The sequence below is a fragment of the Macadamia integrifolia genome, unplaced genomic scaffold (genome assembly GCF_013358625.1).
Source record: "Macadamia integrifolia cultivar HAES 741 unplaced genomic scaffold, SCU_Mint_v3 scaffold3035, whole genome shotgun sequence".
In the NCBI taxonomy this organism is placed as follows: Eukaryota; Viridiplantae; Streptophyta; class Magnoliopsida; order Proteales; family Proteaceae; genus Macadamia; species Macadamia integrifolia.
In genome coordinates this window covers 24,849-29,809 of record NW_024869150.1, presented here as the reverse complement: position 1 = coordinate 29,809, position 4,961 = coordinate 24,849, and positions in this window count along the sequence as shown.

Genomic DNA, 4,961 nt, shown 5'->3' with positions numbered 1-4,961 from the left:
GTGACACTGGTTTATGGAGTGTCCTGTCTTTTTACAAAAGCTACATTTAATGTAGGAGGTGGATGGTTGGTTTCTTTGGTCACCCTTTCTTGGATTCCCATTTCTAAATGGATTTTGTCCATTATAACCCAGTCCTTCTCTTTCATTTTGACTCTTCCTTTGAGAACCTAGAAGATTGTCAAGGTTCTTTTGCCCCTGGGTAAAGGTGCAGAGGGTGGAGTTCAACTTAAGGTTTTCTTCCTCCAGTTCACTTACCTTTGAGGTTAGTGCCTCTACTCTCTTATTTAGTGTTTCAACCTCTTTTTCAAGTTTACTTTTATCAGACTCTAATTTTATACTTTCTTCATATAAGGCCTCGAAGGCTTCTTGAAGTTCCTCATTAGAGTCCCTTACTAAAAGTTCAAGTTGAATTTCACATACCTCTTGTTCTTCATTTCCGATGGCCATCAAGGCGAGGTTGGTGACTTCTTCTTCAAATTCACTTTTCTCTTCTTCATCACTTGAGTCCCATGTAGCTGCATAGGCCTTTCTTTTTTATTTATTTGGGCATTCAGTTCTGAAATGTCTAGGCTTTCTGCACTCAAAACAAACTATGTCTTTAGTAGGAATTTCCTTAGGTTTAATTTTTGTTTTACCTTTTTCCCCATAGGATTTGTCACCGTAGGATTTGTTCTTGTGTTGGAACCTTCCTTTCTTTTTGAGGAATTTGTTGAATTTTCTCGTGATGAGTGAAATTTCCTTTTCCATGTCGAATTCTTCATCTTCTTCATCATCACTTACTTCTTCGATAGGTTGAGTTGATTTCAGCGCTATAGTTCTCCTTTTCTCAGAATTTGGTTTGTCGGCGTTCAGCTCTACTTCATGCGTTTGTAGAGATCCAACCAAATAGTCCGATGAGATTTTAGTCAAATCTTTGGCTTCTTCTATTGCTGTCTTCTTGGGTCTCCAAGCTGCAGGTAAGGCTCTTAAGATTTTTCTGACTTTTTCAGCGTTAGTATAAGTCTTACCTAAACCTTTAAGATTATTCACAATATCAGTAAACCTAGTAAACATAGAAGTTATTGACTCATTTTCTTTCATAGAGAATGGCTCGTAATCAAAGACGAGTTGATCTACCTTTCTTTCTTTTACCTCTGCTGTACCTTCGTGTGTGACAAGAAGCATATCCCAAATTTCTTTAGCCGTGTCACATGCAATGACTCGGTTGAACTCTTGTTCATTGAGGGCACATTGAAGGAATGTAATGGCACGGAAGTTGTACTGGATGAGGGTGATGTCTTCAGCTGTCCATTCTCCTTCATCCTTAGGTACTGTCTTTCCATCAACTATCTTGGTGATAGTGTATGGTCCATTCTCTATGGCTCTCCATACAAGAATGTTGTGACCACACACAAAATTCTTGAATCTGCACTTCCAGAAAGAAAAGTTTTCTCCATTAAAGTACGGGGGTCTCAAGGCGTTCATGCCTTCTGGTGGTCCTTGGAATGTGGTCATGGTCTTTGACTCACTATTAAGACGATATAGTCTTAAATAAATTGAGCTCCCGCTCTGATACCAATTGAAATAACCTAGAGGGGGGGTGAATAGGTTATACTAGTGGAATTTAACTCTTTTCGATGTATAGGTCACAAGTGTGACTATAAATTAAAAGCGATGCTGAATAAATAAAATAACAACACCCACAACACAAGATTTATAGTGGTTCAACTCAATTTGAGTCTAGTCCACTCCCTACAAGAATCCTCTTGTAAGGTATTCCACTAGTTTTCCCTTTCAGTACAGTAGGTAGGGAAGAAACCTTTACAATCTTTTTACGGATAAGAGTATCCTTACAAATCTCCTTTCCAGGCAGAGAGACGCCTTCACAATCTCTTTAAGAGGTAGAGAGAGACCTTTCTCTTTTTAGGATAAGAGTATCCTTACAATCCTAAGTACAGTCTAGAATTGTAAAAAACAGAAAAATAAGAAATAGTGGAATAAGAGGAATACCTCAAGTGTGGTGCAAATGAAAATGAATAATAAATGAAGAGTGATGCACCTTTTGTAAAGTCCTCTCTTATGGCTTTGACTTGCACAGGAGAGAGTAGAGGACTTTGATTGAGACTTGAGCCTCTTGATTGGGATTTGTGTAACAAAATAACTCAAGTAGAAATAATCTTCTCTAATGCTTGCAACAATGCTCTTAAAGCTCTTTCTTAATGAATAATTAATTAAGAGTGATTAGGATATTTATAGGTGAACTTAGTGAAGCATTTTAGGCAGGGAATCAAGCTCTAACGGACATATTCTGGGTCTACCGGTCGACCGCCAATGATAGCCGGTCGACCGGCAAGAGCCGTTGTAGGGAAAAAAATAGTCGTTGGAGTACTTCCAAGCAGGCACCGGTCGACCGGGACTTTCAGCCAGTCGACCGCCTATGGTCTTGGACAGGTCCGGTCGACCGGGGCTTCCAGCCGGTCGACCGCCAACATGACATGCTCTGTCATACTGACCAGTCACCAGTGTTTTGATCATAACTTTTTGGTCCGACTTCAGAATGATCTGAGTACTGTTGCGTTAGAATCACAACTCAATTTCCTACAGCTTCTATGAAGGATTCATCTCCTAATACTAATCTTAAGATTCCCTAAAATACCCTTAAGTCAGGTTACTGTGTGTTTCACGCCACTTAGTGACTTTCCATACCTGGTCAAGGCATGCTCTATGGTCATTCTAATATGATGTAATGCACATGCATGAGGTGAGTGCATATAAGTAGGTGGAAATTACAAATTACATTGTAAATAACTTAATCTATCCTAGTGATCTTCTTCTTCACTTGAATCTTCCATTCTTTGGCCCTTCATCTTCTTTCCTTCTTGTTTGCTGTTTCATGTCTTTAAGCTTAGCTTCATGTCTTGATTCGACCTTCGATCTTCTAAGGGTTTCTTTAAGCTAATCACACTTTATCAATCAAGTTAAAGATGTATGTTTGTTTGTTAACACCAAAACATGGCAAGGAGTGTGGACATGTTTCCCAACACTATTTTAATGTCCTTATGTTATTTTGGGCCATTTATTGTAAGTCCTATTAAGGCCTATGAGCCCTAGTCCTTGTCTATCTTGGGCCATCGATTGTAAGTCCTATTAAGGCCTATCAGCCCTAGTCCTAGTCTTAGTCTATTTCAATTCCTAGTTGTAGTAGGAGTGTTTAGTCCTCTTTGAAAACTAGCTCCTAGTCTTACTATGAATGTAAACTTCCCTCTATATATAGAGAGGCATATGTACCATTGTTTCTGAGATTTGAATAAAGAAAGTTTGCAATCAATTGCTTAGAGCAGCTGGGATAACTGTGGGTGAGAAGCCCAGGCTGAGATAGCCACTTCCTCTCCCACTTTTCCCTTGTTTCTTCTTTGTTTAATCTTTCTATTTTCACTGTTATTTGCTGCTGTCTCTGTTTACTGCTGCTGTGAACATTAAAGAACTTCAGATCTGTCCAAGCTTTCAGAACCAGCATCGATTCATAAAGGTTTCTCTCTCCTGAAGGTTGCGATCTCTCTCCTGGGTCTGATTTCAAGAAAGTAACTTAACAACCCCTCGTCAAAAGCTTCTCAAATTTTTAGGTTTTTGTTCCCTCTTTAGGGGCTCCTATCGACCCAAGTTTGAGCTCAATCAGAGCTCTAATTATAGCAGCCGCCCCCTCTCTGTATTGGCTTGCGTAGGAGATTTTCTCTCTCCTGGCTGATTGCTTATTTTTGGGAATTCTTCTTGTGGGTCGCTGGTTTATTTGTAAAGATTGTTTCCTATCTGTGTTCTTTGTTCTAAGGGTTCTATAAGCTGTATTATTTGGGGTTAAATATTGTGGGGGCTAGTTATTGTAATCTACTCCTACATTAAAACACTTTTCCCCGAGTGTTCTAAAATGTAAGAGGCCACTCTTATTATATTTTTAAACAAGGTTAATTGAGTTTGGGCTTCTAATATTGCTTCACGGCTAGGTTGAATCATCTCACAAATCAGAGGAAAAGCATATGTCAAACCCATCATCCCTATAGAGTATTACAATAAATATTCATTCAGCCAATGAACCAGATGGGAGAAATTCTAGCAACTATCCCATGGAAGTTGCCACTATCTATCACACTTCTATAAGTTGAAGGTCATGTTAATTCAGTGTTTTTTCCTTTGTTGGCATCAATGGGGCCTCTTCCAACCATGGGAATCCATATGCCTTTTCCAATCAAGTATGAGTTAAAGAGAAGCACATATTTTATTGCGTATCTGAAATGAAATTAATAGTTTGAGTCTTACCTTGGTTGCAAAAGAATGGAGAGACAAAATGAGAATTTCCCAGTCCATCTCTTGGGTGTACCAAGTACCAGAGTTTATTGAGGTATTTAGCAAAAAAAAAAGTCAAAAAGACAGTAAAAATGGAATTAGATGCTCGTGAAAGGAGAAAAGGGGAGGGTTGGTTGTCGAGGCATAGATGAAGTCCAATGGGATCCTTATCAATAGAAGGGTTCAAGAAGCAATTTTTCTTACAACAAACTTTGGAAACATATTTACCTTATTTTTCCCAAGCAGTGACGATATGTGAACTTTTTTAAGAAAGGTAAAATAAGAGATGTTTGTAGAGTAGAGCTACCTGTATTTTTACCAGTTCTAAAACATTTCATCTTGTTTCAATTTCATTTCTTTCTCAAACCCCCCTCCAAAAAAAAAAAAAAAAAAAAAAAGGAGAAAAGAAAGAAAAGAAAAGGTACTAAACTGTCACTGCTTTCCAAAGAAATGCACAGTTTTACCTTTTATTTTATTTTATTATTTTTTTGGGGGTGTGGGGGGGGGGGGGGAGAAGTTCATTGATGCTTGGAGGTAGGATGGATCCCTGGAGTATGTATGTGACACTGAGCTTGTGCCTGACTCAGGGGTGTGGTTGCTTTTTCTACTTATGTGCACTTCTATGTTCTGCATTTGTGCCCTTT